The sequence below is a fragment of the Sarcophilus harrisii genome, chromosome 2 (genome assembly GCF_902635505.1).
Source record: "Sarcophilus harrisii chromosome 2, mSarHar1.11, whole genome shotgun sequence".
Taxonomy (NCBI): domain Eukaryota; kingdom Metazoa; phylum Chordata; class Mammalia; order Dasyuromorphia; family Dasyuridae; genus Sarcophilus; species Sarcophilus harrisii.
Window position 1 is genome coordinate 125,990,063 of NC_045427.1, and position 17,024 is coordinate 126,007,086.

The 17,024-nt window shown below is 34.2% G+C and overlaps 1 pseudogene; it reads right to left on the bottom strand.

The window, feature by feature from the left end:
* Positions 1–8,271: 8,271 nt before the first annotated feature.
* Positions 8,272–17,015, bottom strand: LOC105748987 (annotated as a pseudogene).
* Positions 17,016–17,024: the final 9 nt, after the last annotated feature.

Below are 17,024 nucleotides of genomic sequence, written 5' to 3' on the forward strand. Positions count from 1 at the left end.
TTTTCAATGAAATATAAAAGTACATGCTCTAAATGTGTATATATAGATACACTTGTTATAATAATTCCATGTTGATAGTCTTTTGAACTATAGACAATGGATATTATTAGAAAACTTCATTTAAATGTGTTTCTAATGTTAATCATGGTAATCCTTACTAGACTGGAAACCTTTTTCATTAGCATTAATATTTCAGATGGGACATAAAAGGTACGAAGAATAGCGGTTTTTAATAGATTTTGTCTGGGTGCTATTTTGGGGTCAGAATAGAAAACAGAAATCATTGCAATATCTTCAATGGAGTAATCTGTTACGAAGATACTTGAGAATTTCATGCGCACTTTAAAATTGTTAAATCTAAAATAAACTTTCAACTAACAACTGAATTGAGTTTTCAGACTTTGCTGTTAATATAAAAATGTTTACATTTACTAAGTTATGTTGGAACACATCTTAATTCTTACTAATGTTTTTGAAGGATGCAAAAATAATGTTTATTGAGTTCCTTTGAGGTTTCAAGTGTTTCATATTCTTATATATGTATACATGCAGGCATAAAACGTACATAGCTATAACATTTGCAACAATAAAATACTTGAAATTCTGTATTATTGCTCTCCATTAACAGAGAATAATAAAATATTCAGTTACCTAACATGTTAAATTTAAAGTACCAGAAGAGCTTTTACAAAATTATTTCTCTTGGCTAATTTTGCCAGCATTTTGGTGTACTTTATACCATAGCTTGCCTATTTTAAAGTGATACAGCTTTGCTTTAAGGTAGGCAGATTGACTGCACTCTGAAGGTGGTTTATTACTTCAATGAACACATATTGATCAGAGAAATACTATATTTTATGAAACAGTTCTAAAGGCAGGCCCTGCTTTGATGTAAACTTGTGAACAAGTACATCTATGATACAAGTGCTAAAATCTGTGTGCCTTTCCTCATTTACAGACTCAGTTTTTTATGATTGTAGTATATGCCATTGAACTGTAATGCACAGTAAATTTTTGAACTCTTAGAAAATAAGGAATTGGACTACTGATTTTATACTCTGATCATTGAACAATCAGAACATTTTCCCCTATATATTTGATTTTTTCTTGTTTGCACGCAGAAGTTTATCCTTGCTAATTTTATTTTGACTTGCCATCTGTAGTGTAAAATTTCTCAATCATAAATGCCGCTTTTGAAATGGAAAAGAATAAAGCGCTTTAAAAAAATAAAATCTGCTTAATATGTTTTTAAAGAGCCAAGGGTGTAGCTGGCGTGAGCTTAGTGTGAGCTATAAAAATTAAAAAAACAAAAAACAAAAAAAAAAAAGGTAAAATAAGAGACAGGTACGTGATAGTACATAGAATGTTGTACCTTAAGTGAGGGAGACCCGAGTTTAAATCTAGTCTCTTCTATCTTATGCCATGTGACCCTGGGTAAGTCATTTAACCTCTGTATGCCCTTGTTTTCTCAAGTGTAAAGTGCACCTACCTTCCTTAATTGTTGGGAGAATCAAATGAAATAATGTTTATAAAGTATTTAGACTAGTGATTAGCACTGAGCATGAGTACAATCCTGTCTAGACTGTTCTGCTTATCTCCCTTCTCCTTAAGACATTTCATGTTTATCCAGCCAACCATAATCTTTCACTTTTCAAATTAACCAGAAAAAAAAGAAAACTCTGATAATTTTATAGTCTCATTTACTATGCCCTCAAAGGGCAGAAATTGGTTGTAGTTTCCTTATCTCAATTCAGTGTTGGCACTTCTAATAGGAGGCACATGATTGCATACTAAACCTACTAGTAGTTCCAGTGGCGATCAAAAATAAGTATCCCCCATCAAATCTGAAACAAAATCTGGAATATTTTAATATACATGGCCAGAGGTCTAAATTTAGTTCTGCCTTGCTTAGTCTGAGATATCTAGTTAATTATCATAACAAATAGTAAAGTCATCAATCGGACCCTGGCAAGGTGTCTGTAAGTACTCCTAAGGGCAAGCCTTTCAGTGTAACTGTTCTTTGGCAATATAAAATATATCACATAGTCATGAAGAATTTTTGGCTTTTAAGTTCTACAAATATTTCAGTAAAAATGTGTCTTAAGATCTACTCTTTTGTCTTTCTTTTGACTTTTTCCACTTAGATTACACTGGTGAGTTCCCATAATAAAGATGGAGAAATTCTACCGAGTCAAGGGAAGTATTAGATAAGGTGTGAAAGTGATACTGGAATCTGATATATTCCAGTCCTTCAGATCTGGAAACTGTCTAGCCCAACCCATGCCTAGGTCAGAACCTTTTTTGCAACGTAAAATCCTAGATTTAGAAGTGAAGGGGCCATTATGTTTGGTTAATTTTAATCTTTATTGAGCTTTGAAGACCTTGAGTTGACGGAAATCACAAAGTTGCAAAACCAATAGAATGTTAAGTACTTTAAGAGCAGGAGCTATTTTCCTTTTTCCCCATTTATATCTCCAACACCTTGCACAGTGCCTTACATAATATGAGCATTTAATAAGATGACTACTGGTTGATTTTTGACTCCAGATGCTTCCTCTAATGCTTCTTTAAGGTTATGCCGAGGGAATACACACTTTAGTATATACTGGTAAGCTGAGCAGTGAACTAGAAAACTTTGGAGGCATTATGAAATACAAAAGACCTTTAGCAATTCGGTGATTAATTTTCTTGGCTGTGGTAATTCATGAAAATCATTTAGAATATGATGTAAACACACCTTTTGATCTTGAGGAGGGTCAAGCAATTCTGCTCTCTGATCTGAACGATCCTGTGTTCTCTACTCCCTCACACACTAAGGCTCTATTGCCATGCCATATTTTGTCTCCAGGTGCAATGTATGTTTTGGGCAGGGAAGATTTAGGTGAAATATTGGTCTTCACTATTCTCATGGCACACATCTATAACCTCAATTGCCATCACTATGCAAACAACCTGCCATTGTTTATCTGTAGCTCTAAAGTCTGTTCTTGCATCAACTGTTTTTTGGACATCTACATGTGCATGTTGTAGTGGAGTATCAAAACTTAACATGTCTCAAACCACTCATCTTTTCTCTATGGCTAGCCTTTCCTCCAAACTTTCTGAGGGCATAATTTTTCTCTCTCTTCCCAATTATAATAGTTTATAACTTTAGTTATCTGTGACCCTTTTTTCTCCTCTTCCTTACCCCTTATATCAAATCATTTGGTAAAATCTCACGATTCTATTTCTATTGCATCCCTTACAGCAGTCTCATTCCTTATGCTCACATGGATGCAAATCTAGTTTAGGGCTTCATCAGTCCCACTTGGATTATAAAAACAGCTTCCCAAGGAATCTCTCTTTAATCTATCTCTTTTCTAATCTTTCCTTCAAGAAGGTGCCAAAATCAGTTTCTGTCTTTGTTCTATCCATATTCTTACTCACAGATTCACTATTACTTTAGAGTAAAATACAAACTCTTCAGCATGTCTTAAATTCTCTACAACTTGACTCCACGTTTTCTTTCCAGACCTATTTTATATGTTCTGTGTGGAAAAGAATAACCTTTAAGTCTGTTAGTATTGATTAATTTATTTTTGGTTTGTTTGAAGAATTAAGTTCCCTTCCTTAGGAAAAACTAGCCCTAACAGCTAAACTTAGCCAACATAGACATTCCCTTTTGCCTGAATAATACTTATAGATTTAGGGAATAAACTAATTAGACATTATCACTTAGTAATAGGCAATTTAGAGTAAGAATCTTTGTAGGAATAAAATAATAATTGGATTATAAGACCTTTTTAAAAGCTAAGCTCCCCTTTCTGGAAGCAGAACAAAAGCAGGATTTACTAAAGATTAAGTTTCTCTTTCTAGTTGTAGTGGATAAGTTCCCCTATTTTCTTGAGCTACACATTAAGTATAAATTGGGCAGTGTAATCTCCTGAGGTTGGATTTTCCTTTCTGGCAGTTGAAGGATGGGGAATAAATTATTAACAACCCATTACAAAGCACAAATTTCCCTTTCCCAATCTTAGTTACCCTTTACTTGAACTCACATAGATTCTCCTTTTTGGTAGCTGAAAAATAAGTTATTTTTAAATGTGAGATGCTACAACTGCAGGGCAGATTCCTAAAGGCAATCTCACTTTGACAGACATATTGATAGATATGGGCCCTGATCCAATAGGACATCAGATTTAATAGTTGTCCTACTATAGGAACTTCTCATTACACTTCCGAAATGTCTAGCAGCCAAACATTGCAAACTATACTTTCCTTTTCTTGTAAATCACATACTTCTTTTCTGTTATAAAAATAAGCTCTGTAAATCACTGTAGTCTCTGACATTTGCGGAATTAGATTACTTGATTTGATGTGCAAATGCTAGCTTTGCAAATGAAATTATAATACTCAGAAGTCTTGTTCCTCTGATTCTTTTTCTGTTTCAGATAATTGATGTTACTCATATTTCAGTTCCATAAGCAAGATATTTCTAGAACAGTTTTCTGTTCCATGCATTGAGTCAAACTAACATTCATGCCTGGAATGCTCATCATTTTCATCTGTCAGAATTCTTATCTTCCTTTAAATGTCAGATTAGGGTCCACCTCCAAGAAGCCTTCTTTGATTGATGACCCCCAGTGGTTTGTACTCTCCGCTTCTTCAAATTATCTTTCTATTTGTCTCTTTACATGTTTCTTTCTTCCTCCCCTCAGCACCCAAGGGCAAGGCCTGTCTTTTTCTTTTTTGTCTTAGTATCTCCAGCATTAAGTAAAAATACTTGGATACTTAAAATACTTTTTGAATTGATATCTAGACCAGAATTACCTGTAGTCATTCAGAGAGGGGAGTCTTGTAGTCTCTTGGTACAAGATCTAGAAGAGGAAACAGGTGGACCCATGTTGGTTCTGAGTTAGGGGCAAAGAACATAGGAAGGACATTGTTAAGGTACACATAATAGATTGAATATGTTGGATGAGTTAAAGAAATTTAATATGGGTCCAAGATGAATCTAGGTGACTGGCATGATTATAATGTTCTTGACAATAATAGGAAAGTTGAAAATTTTGAGGGAACAACAATGAATTCTATTTGGGACATAGGGAGTTTGAGATGCTTACAGAACATCCAGTTCCATATGTCCAAAAGGTAGTGGATGTTTTGGGATGAGTGCTCAGGAGAGAAATCTCCTGATTATGTGGGCTGATTATGTGCATAGACATATGAATACATATAGATAAGAGAATAATCTGCAGAGAAATGATGATTAAAGTCATGGAAGCAGATGATACTAATAATAGTGTTTATATAGTGCTTTGAGATTACAAAATGGTTTACACCTTTATAATTGCTATTATCCATTTTACAGATGAGGAAACTGAGGCAAACAAGATTAAATGACTTGCCCAAAGTGACATGCCTAGTGTCTGGGGTTAGATTTGAACTTATTTTATGGACTCAAAGCTTAGTGCTTTATCTACTGTACAATGTATCTATCTCTAAATGATACAGTAAAAAAGGAAAAGGAGAAGGGGACCTGGAAATGAATTGTGAAATTCCACCTACTGGGAATGACCTGAGGCTGAGAAAGATTAGATAGGTGAGGGAAAGTGAGGAAAGTAGGAGCTAATGGTGTCATAAAAACATTGAGAAGAAAATATCCAAAGAGGATGAGTTAATGTGAAAGACTGCAGAGAGAACAAGGATACGGATCAAGAAAGAGCTATCACATTTGTCATTTTAAAAGTCATTGGTAATTTTGGAGAAGAAAAGAAATTTGAAAGCCAAATTACAAAGAGTTTAGAAATCAGTAAGAAGTGATTAAGTGAAGCATTCTGTATAGATAGATTTGCCAAGGATTTTAACCAAAGGAAGCAGAGGTATGACAGCAGAAAAAGTCCCAAGTAAGAATTTTGTACAAATGAAGAAGACTTGGGCATGTTTGTAGACAGTGATTAGAGAGAAATTGAAAATGAGAGAGCTAATGAAGATGATAGAGGTAGTGATCTACCGGATAAAACCAGAGGTGATGGGATTAGGGTATTAATTGAGAGGTTTGCCTTGGCAAGAAGAAAGGCCACCACCTTTTTATCAGAGGTAGGTGTGAAGAAGGTAGGGAAAGATGTCTGAATAAAGAGGACATAGATTTAAACCACTGTAGAGAATAAAGCTTTATGGGGAAGAAAACCCGAGAAGATGACAGAGTAAAAAGAAGCAGTACTGCCAATCTACCCTCCACAAACTTCACCAAATAGATCTAGAAAATAGTACAGACTGAATCTTGATGGGAAATCCAGAAAAAGTCATAAAGGAGTAAGGAGCTTGGAATATATTATTCCAGAAGGCAAAGGATAAAAGGTTTAAAATTATGAATAACATCCAGCAAATTTTATTTGTTGAGGAGGATTATACTTAGTTTAATCATACATGGAAGAAAAAATGGATTTTTAATGAGAGAGTATTTCCAAGCATTCTTGATGAAAAGACCCAAGTTATGTAGAAACTTTAAAATTCAATCACTGGAGCTAAGAGACAAAAAAAAAAAAAAAAAAAAAAAAAAAAAAAAAAAAAAAAAAAAAAAAAAAAAAAAGATAAATAATAAAGGCCTAAACAAAGACCAACTACTTACATTAAAAAATAAGAGGGAGATAAAGTCTGGGAGTGAATTCTATTATGTCTTGATGATCTTAAGGAAAAAAATGAAAAAAAGAGAAAAGAAATACACTGAGATGGGACCAGAGGAATAGAATTTTAAGGAAAATTATCTCACATAATCAGGGTGCACAAACCAGGGTGGTGAGGTGGGATGAGGAGGAGCATCTGACACCTGAGCCTCTCACATAAATGGGCCAAAGAAAAAAAAAAAGAGAGCTTCCATATATATACACCCCACTACCACCACCATTATACACACACACACACACACACACAAAGAAAATAAGCAGGAAAGGGAGGTTTAGGGAGAAATTACTTTTAAAATCGCAAAGAATTGGAAAGAATGCTGAATTATTTCTTTTTATTTTTTAATGTTTTATTTTTTATTTTTTTTTTTATTTAATAGCCTTTTATTTACAGGATATATACATAGGTAACTTTACAGCATTAACAATTGCCAAACCTCTTGTTCCAATTTTTCACCTCTTACCCCCCCACCCCCTCCCCTAGATGGCAGGATGACCAGTAGATGTTAAATATATTAAAATATAAATTAGATACACAATAAGTATACATGACCAAAACGTTATTTTGCTGTACAAAAAGAATCAGACTCTGAAATATTGTACAATTAGCTTGTGAAGGAAATCAAAAATGCAGGTGTGCATAAATATAGGGATTGGGAATTCAATGTAATGGTTTTTAGTCATCTCCCAGAGTTCTTTTTCTGGGCATAATGCTGAATTATTTCATTTGGTTTTAAAAGCTGCCACTGTCACTCATTGCTTATATGAATCTGGGAAAATGATTAAACTTCTTTGGAATGCAATTTCCTTATGTAAAATAAAGGGCTTGGATTAAGTCTATGAATAAAGCCACATTCACCTTAACCAATTTAGTTAGCAGACATACAAAGGTCTCACATATAAAAATATATCAGTAAACTTGCAAGCATTTATTAAACCCTTCTCATTTTTAGGCACTAGGGCTACAAACACAAACTTGAAGTATGGAATTTATATTTGATTGGGGTGGACAACATGTACATAATTGATACAAAAATAAATATGATTTTGGATGGAGCTCACAAACTAAATCTGGAAGGAAAGTAGGGCTCCATAAGACAAAAGAATACTTTAAGAGCATAATTTATCATTTTCATTAACAAAAATGAGAAACAATCAATCAATGAATTGGACATGTAACTTAAAAAAAAAAAATTAGAGAACACCAATCAAAGCTAAAAATAGAAATTCTGAAATCAAAGCAATAACAAAATTGAAAACTAAAACCAAGCTAAACCAAATCAAAATATTGAATTGATAAAACTAGAGGCTATTTTTAACAATAAAATGTTAGCTAACCTGATTTTTATTATCAACATTTAAAAAAATTGAGAACATGAAGAAATTTAAAATGTATATTAGAAGCTATTTTACCCTTTCTCTGCTAACAAAACATAACATGCAATAGAATAATATTTATAAAATTTTGAAAAATCTAAATTAGAATATAAAAATAAGAGAATTATAAATCCCAAATTTTCTTCCAAAAGATTGTATTACCCTTTTTACATTTAGTCTGGATTAACAGTTTCACCATCACTTTATTAAATGTAGACAGTCAACTAAACAATTAATCAAACTTGATTTGTAACAACTGCTGATTGCCAAAGTATAAATGCTCATAATGAAAATTCAAGAATTGGGCTGAGCTAATTCTGAACTGATTCCAGCGCATCTTGACAATCAAAGGATTTGGGTTTAAACTCTGCTTCTGCCATTTACCAACTGTGTGATATTGGACAAATACTTTTACTTGGGCTTTAGACTCCTCATCTATAAAATGAAGGAAATTAAGCTCAAGAAAAGTTGAAGTCCTTTCTAGTTCAGCTAGAAAAATCTAACATTTTATACCTTATTTTCCTTTTATTTCACAAGGTAAGGTACTTTATCTGATGTCTTTTTTTAAATTTTATTTTTTATTATAGTTTTTTATACAAAACATATGCATGGATAATTTTTCAACATTGACCCTTGCAAAAACTTCTGTTCCAACTTTTCCCTCCAACCCCTTCTTCCCTAGATGGCAGGTAGTCCCATACATGTAAAATAAGTTAAAGTATATGTTAAATACAATAAATGTATACATATTTATACAGTTATCTTGTTGCACAGGAAAGACCAGATTTAGAAAGAAGGTAAAAATAACCTGAGGTAAAAAAAACAAAAATGCAAGCAAACAGTAACAGAAAGAGTGGAAATGCTATATTGTGCTCCATACTCATTTCCCAGTGTTCTTTTTCTGGGTGTAGCTGGTTCTGTTCATTATAGATCAATTGGAACTGATTTGGATCCTCTCATTGTTGAAGAGAGCCAGGTCCATCAGAATTGATCCTCACATAGTATTGTTGTTGAAGTGTATAATGATCTCCTGGTTCTGCTCATTCACTTAACATCAGTTCATGTATGTCTCTCCAAGCCTCTCTGTATCCATCCTGCTGGTCATTTCTTATAGAACAATAATATTCCATAACATTCAATTTATTCAGCCATTCTCCAAATGATGGGCATCCATTCAATTTCCAGTTTCTAGCCACTATGAAAAAGACTGCCACAAACATTTTGGCACATACAGGTCCCTTTCCCTTCTTTAGTATCTCTTTGGGATATAAGCCCAGTAGTAACACTGCTGGATCAAAGGGTATGCACAGTTTGATAACTTTTTGAGTATAATTCCAGATTGCTCTCCAGAATGGTTGGATTCGTTCATAACTGCACCAACAATGCATGTGTCCCAGTTTTCCCACATCTCCTCCAATATTTGTCATTATCTTTTCCTGTCATCTTAACCAATCATTTCATCTTATTTCACCTTGATGTATCACCTCCCCAGATGAGATGCTTATCACTTCCCAGATGAGGTACTTAATAAATTTAATTAGGTCAATAGTTCTTAACCCTTTTGTATGTCACAGATCCCTTTGATAGGATGGTGAAGCTCATGGATGCCTCCTCAAATAACATTTTTAATAATTGAAGGAAGTGCCAAATTTCAGTTTAGAGTCAGTTAAAATAAGATGCATTTTCCCCACCTCATTCTTGCCAATTAAAGGAGGTTTATCTCCTTTCCATATGCTTGTGAGTTTGCTATTCCTTGTTCACTGTCGGCTTCAGGATGCAACTAGGTCCTACAGATTCATAAAATATTCTTTTAAGATGGAAAGAGGTGGCCTTCATCCGTCATGTGTGCCTGCCTTTAACATAATCAATCATGATCTATCAATCCCATGATATTGCCAGTTCTATAACCAAGAAAAAGGTGTTCTTTATTTTCTGCTTATAAAAGCAAATTACATCTTCACTTCAAGGTCTTTGGCATAAATGGAGGCAAGCCAATGATCCTTTCATAAAATGTATGGCCATGATCTGAAAGGTAATTTCTTTTTTTGATCCTATAATTTCTTTATGATGTTATCTTTTATGGCTGTTACATATGCATTTGAAGCTTATTTTGATATACTACGTGAGGCATTCCTTTCTATCTAGTTTCTGTAAGGTTGTTTTCTAGTTTTCCCAACAATTTTTGTCAGAGTTCTTTTAAATTTTTTTTTAGTTAAGGCTTTTTATTTTCAAAAGATATAGTTTTCAACATTCATCGTTGCAAAACCTTGTATTCCAAATTTTTTTCTCCCTCTCTTTCTCCTACCCCCTCCCCTAGAAGGCAAGTAATCCAATATATGTTATATATGCAGTTCTTCTATACAATTATCATGCTGCACAAGAAAAATCAGATCAAAAAGGAAAAAAATGAAAAAGAAAACAAAATGCAAGCAAACAATAATAAAAAGGTGAAAGTACTATGTTGTGAACCACACTCAGTCCTCACAGTCCTCTCTCTAGGTGCAGATGACTCTCTCCATCACAAGTCCATTGGAACTGGCCTGAATCACCTCATTATTGAGAAGAGCCGCATCCATCAAAATTAGTCATTGTATAATCTTGCTGTTGCCGTGTATAATGATTTCCTGGTGCTGCTCATTTCACTCAGCATCAGTTCATGAGTCTCTGTAGGCCTCTCTGAAATCATCCTGCTCATAATTTCTTATAGAACAATAATATTCCATAACATTCATATACCATGACTTATTCAACCATTCCCCAACTGATGGGCATCCACTCAGTTTCCAGTTCTTTGCCAACACATAAAGGGCTGCCATAAACATTTTTGCACATGTGGGTCCTTTTCCCTTTTTTATGATCTCTTTGGAATACAGGCCTGGTAAAGATATTGGCCTTATTCCCATGCATTTAGGATAACCCCGTTTCCATGTATTCTTCACTGAGGTGAACCCTTGTTATAGAGTAGCTGGAGAACACCAGCCCTGAAATCAAAAGGACCTGAGTTCAGATCAGACCTCAGGCACTTAACACTTCCTAGCTATGTGAGCTAGGCAAGCCATTTAGCCCCATTGCCTCATAAAAAACGCTTGTCATGCATTTATTCTTTCAAGAAAGATTTATTAAGAATTTTCATTCAGTGAACACTGCCTACATAGTACTGTACTTGATGGTAAGAGTCACACTAAGTTTAGCTAAGACATGGTTTCTGTCCTCATGGAATTCACAGCCCAACAGGTAGAACAGCCATACACATAGTTAACTTTAATATGCAGCATTCTATTAGATGAAAGTTAGAAAAACCTGAAGTGTTCTATGAGATACTGGGGAAGTTTGTTACAAAACAGGAGCAGTGAATCAAAACATCAACCAACATGAACTTGTGAAGTATATCTTTTATGTGATAGACCCTGGGAATACAAAGACAAAAATGAAAAAGTCCTTGCTCTGTAGGTACTTAGCTTCTCGTGGAAGAGATAGTATGGACATATAGAAGCAAATAAATAGATAAATAAATAAATAAAAAATAACGGGTAGAGGAATGTACTTTGGCTAAAGATCCAGGGAAAGTATTATCCAGAAGGTGATATTTTGAATTGAATCCTAAAGAAAGGATTCTAAGAGGTAGAAGAAGGAAAAAGTACTTTTTAGGCATGGTATAATCAACAACAAAAATACAGAGATAATAGATTAAACATTATGAGGTATGTCAAGAATGCTAGTTTGACTAGATCATAGAAATGAGATGTGAGTAGTTGGAGATTTGCATCTTTAAATGCCTATTGAACATCTAACAGTAGTTATTTGCTATATCAATTTTAATAAATTTATCAGGTTTATTGTAATGGAACTATCTGCATCCAGAGAAAGAACTATGGAGACTGAATGTGATCAAGGGGGAAAAAAATCTTTGCATTAAATTTCTCTGACAAAGGTTTTGTATGTGAGATATATATGATTAATAGCTATCATCCGACTGACAGTCAGAGGATATAAAGTTTTCAAAAGAAATGCAACCATATGAAAAATATTACAAATCATTAATAATAAGAGAAATGCAAATCAAAAGAACTATGAAGTTTAACTCACATCCTGCAAATTTGTAAAAATGAAAACAAATTGCAACAGTAAATATTGGAGAGGTTACAGTTATGTTAGGCACACCATCTTATATTGTTGAAGCTGCAAAATTATTTTGCAAAGCAATTTGGAATTATGCAAATAAAATGATTAAAACATCCATATCCTTTGAACTAATAATTTCATTATTAGGCTTTTATCCCAAGGATACTACTGATAAAAAAAAAAGAGTTGCAATATTTCAAAATACTTATAGCAGCACTTTTTGTGAGAACTAAGAATTGGATACAAATTACATAGCCATGGTTTGGGAAATGGCTAAACAAATTGGAGATACAGGATTATAATAGAATACTACAATTCTGTAAGAAATGTTGTGTGTATGGAATTCAGAGAAGCATGGAAAGATACATACGAACTGATGCTGAATGAAGTAAACAGAGTCAAGAAAACAATATAAACAGTGACTACAAAAATGTAATTGAAAACAACATCCCTCACCTAAAAGCAAATGTAATGAAATTACAAAGAACAAGTGGGAATTGAATGAAGAAATGTGAGAGGACATCCCCAACTTATTCCATTGTGTAATTGGAAGATACACAAATGTTACATATTGTACATGTTTTAGTTTTCTCAAAGTATTAATCAATTGTGCTGACTTTTTTTCCTCTCTTAAAAATATCCCACCATTTGTCATATGGGATGGCTATTAGGGGAGGATAGGAGAAGAATAAATGAGATATAATGATGATATAAGAAATAAAAAATATTAATTTTTTAAAAGATAAAGGTAACTTAGCCAACAACTTCTTAAATGGTTGTGGAGAATTTCCAATAGTAACTACTATATCCTTCCAGTGATGATTCCCTTCCCCCCAAATAAAGAAAAAAAAAGAAAATGCCCAATTTTGGAAGATAGATTGTTTTGTGCAAGGTACAGCAAGAAAGTGACTGCCACTAAATTGCAGACCATTGGAACTGGCCTGAATCACTTCACTGTTCTTATAGAACAAAAGTATTTCATAACATTCATATACCATAACTTAGCCATTCTTTAACAGTAAGTTTTCAGATCCTTGCCACTACAAAAAGGGCTGCCACAAACATGTTTGTACCTGTGGGTTCTTTCCCTTTTTAATAATCTCTTTGGGACAGAGACACCTGTAGAGGCACTGCTGGAACAAAGGGTATGCACAATTTGGTTGTCTTCGGGCAAACTGCGCTCCAGAATAGTTAGGTTAGTTCACAATTCCACCAACAATGTATTAATGTCCCAATTTCCCCACATCTCCTTCAACATTCATTATCTTTTCCTGTCACGTTAGCCATAATCAGAAATTTTTAATAGGGAGATTAAACATCAGATTGTTGCTATAGTTTAAGAGAGAGGTGATGAGGGCTTGTACCAGGGTGGCGACAAGGAGGGAAGATGATGAGAGGTGTGTATATAATTGTTTGTCTGTTGTTTTCCCCATTAGGCTGAGAGCTCCTAGAAAGCACAGACTGACATATGTACCTAACACATAATAGGCTTTTTTTTTTTTTTTTTACTAAGAATCTTTATTCTTAATATTTACATTTGATTATTTAAAAGCATAAGTGACATACAAATAATAAAACAAGAATTTTTACATATACATAAAAATATTTCCAGGAATACAATCCTCACCATTTGTGAAAAATACAAATTAAAAACAAACAAACAAACAAAAAAACCAAAAAAACTCCTCTAAAACCCAATAAAATGTGGACCAGGAAGAGATAAATACAGACAACAAGCTATTCCCATTTTCTTCTTCCCAAACCACTAAAACATCACATGAACCATGGTTTTCAGAAGAGCCTATAAAACTCAAAAACTCAGAAAACTCAGAAACTCAGAATTATCTTCACTGGCTTGAAGTAATTCTACTAAAAATTGTACTGGTGAACTACCAAAACTAGTTTCTTCTTTTGCAGTAAGAAATTCTGTTTTGTTCTTTACATGTAATTTGACAGTTTTCTTCTGACTTCTTTTTTGGTTTCTTCCTAATTTAATTTTTACTTTTCTGTGTAACTTCCCAGAAGGTAAACTCTCTCTACTATCAACATCCATTTCTTTGGGTTCTTCACCAGGAAAATTATAGAATATTAATTGACCTGTAGGTTGTTTTGGTGAATTGCTAATGACTCTAAGATTAGAACTATGTGGGGAACTATTGTTTTGTTTTGTTTTTTCTTCTGGAAAAAGTGTGCTGAGATACATTTTTATTTGTTTCATTAAAATCAGAAATGTGCATAAATGTCTCTAGGACATATGAACACAACATTTCATTTTTAATTCTTCTAAGTCTTTTTCATTTCTAGTTTCATTATGATCAGAAACTTCAGGATTATATTCCTGTGTATCATTATTCAATTCAGAAGTAGTTGTACCAAATTCAACTTAATATCCTTCTCTATTCGATTTATTGTATGATTTTCTGCAATCCAAATGTTCTCTGAGTTTGCTTTGAATTGTAAGGACATGGACAAACAAATCCATGGGCTTTGAACTGAAGGAAACCTTCTGTGAGGGACCTCTGCTTTCTTGATATTGGAAATCCTGTTTTATTATCTGTTTGCTAGGATTTCCCTGAGAATCATTTGGGGAAACAGTACTGAGGTGGTATGGCTTCCATAGGAATTAGCAATGATTTTGAGGCCCTCTTACCTAAGAGTGTTCTTATTCTAACAATCCTGTCTGGCAATGATTGTAGAGGAATATAATGACATTTCTTCCCTTGGATTTTAGGGAAGATGTATTAATAATCCGAAGGCTCTCTGACCTAAGTCCTCTGGCCTAGGAATGTAATATTTCTTCCTTTAGATTTTAGGGAAGATATATTAGTGATTCTGAAGCCCTCAGACCTAAGAATGCTCTTGTTCTAACAATCTGTGAATGATTTCAAAATTTTCTGGCTTAAGAATAGTCCTCTAAACATTCCTGACTGTCAGACAGATAATCTGTTGGTTAAGAAATAAACAAGTTCCTGAGACAATAGTGAATAAGATCACGCCTCAAACCTACTTGAAAGCCATAAAATTAGCAAATAAATAACATGAAACTCTGACCAATTTTGCCCTATAAATCTATCCCATGCTCTTAGGTCCCTTGATAATTTCTTTTGGAACTTAGCCCACTGCAATTGGTATTACAATTACAATAAACTTTGGTCCTTGAATTGGATATAGGTTCAAGCCTGCAAATTATTTTGAGACACCTTGCAACACTGATCTGTGACAGCACAATGCCAGTTGCTTTTCAGGTTCATTCCTTTTAAAAATATTTCCAACAATGGGGGCAAAAGATACAATACTGCATTTTACTCTTCTGGATTTATAGTTTTTGTATGCTACAAAGTCATACATCAACTTGGATGTGATATCAACAACTTGATACTGAGTACTTTGTGTAAAGTTTCTGTGTTATTTGCTTAGAAGATTGGTTTGGAATGCCTTATACTTCTCGGAGCAGCATTCAGAGTAGCCCTTCTTCATCTTGTTCAACTGGAGGTGGGGCTGTGAGATAGAGATTATCTATTTCACAACCTGTTCTGTTCCTTTGTTTAGCTAGTGTTTGATTTTGCAGAGGTTTTATCCAAATCAGGACTACAGAGCTTAGGAACAGAATATATGTTGGACATCTGAAGGATCTGTAATGATGGCTTGACTCTTTCACCTTTACAAATGATTTTTTTGGGCCTTCAAGCTTTTGTTTTCTGAACACCCAATCATTCCCCCCCTCTCTTAGTCACATGCTTGATTTCTTGATCAGATATAATTCCTTTTTCTTTTGTTCAATATAGTATTTAATATCAATATGAAGAATTTTTACTCCCCAGGATAAAGTACCTCACAGCATACTATTTGAAGAGATGAATTCATGTTTCTTCATAGTTTTTTCAACTAATAAATTTCCTCTACTAATACATAGTGGATCTAGGGTCTTACATCACATTTAAGATGAAGTGAAGTATTTCCTCCTGTAGACTTTGATTCTGTACTTGGGACAGGAAAAATACACCTCAATGGCTGAGGATACTTTGCTTCATTTTTACTTGAAATTAGGTAACATACCTTTGTTAAAACATTGTTCAACTCTCTTTTCTAATTCCTTGAGGTCCTTTTTTCAGTTTTTCAGAGATCACAACAGATGGCAAACCAGGATTAAAGACTTTCCCCCAGAGTAGCTTTATATATTAGACTTTTCTGATTTGTTATCAGTTGTCAGAGTTTCCAAAGATGGTCTATTTCTCTCATTTTTTTATTTAGATAACTACCAACTGATGGCCTTTGCTGTGGATCCTCCCTGTGCCAGCTTTTATGAACGCTATGCCTTAGGCCACATGCTGGAGCCCGCTTTGCATGCTGCTTTAGCAGAAGACCTGTATCCTAATTGTTGCCTCCTTTTTGGGGGCTAGGAAATATTTAATTTAAAGAAATGCTATATTGCCAAACAAACAAACAAAACCCAAAACACTAACCCCCAACAACAACAAAACACAACCTGAGGCAAGAACTCTAGTGATCATCTAGTCTTTCAAACTACATTAAGAAAGCCTAATTCTCCACCCCCAGCTATTTCATTTTGCAAACAATTGCATTCAGAATTACACTCATTACAGGATCCCAGACTTAGAGGGTTTACTCTATAGTGCACCTTTAGAAAAAGTGGGACAGCTATAAACATACTCCCAGCATGCCACGGGATCATTAATGACTCTAGCGTTTCAATATTTCGCGGGCTGAGTTAGAAGGACTGCTGGGAGGACAGCTAGCTGCGAACCACCATTACCTTCTAGGACCTGGCGGGATGTTACCAAAGAGAGACTCTTTAGAACCTTTCCCTGTGACCCCGAGCAGCACACCGCCCATTTATACTTA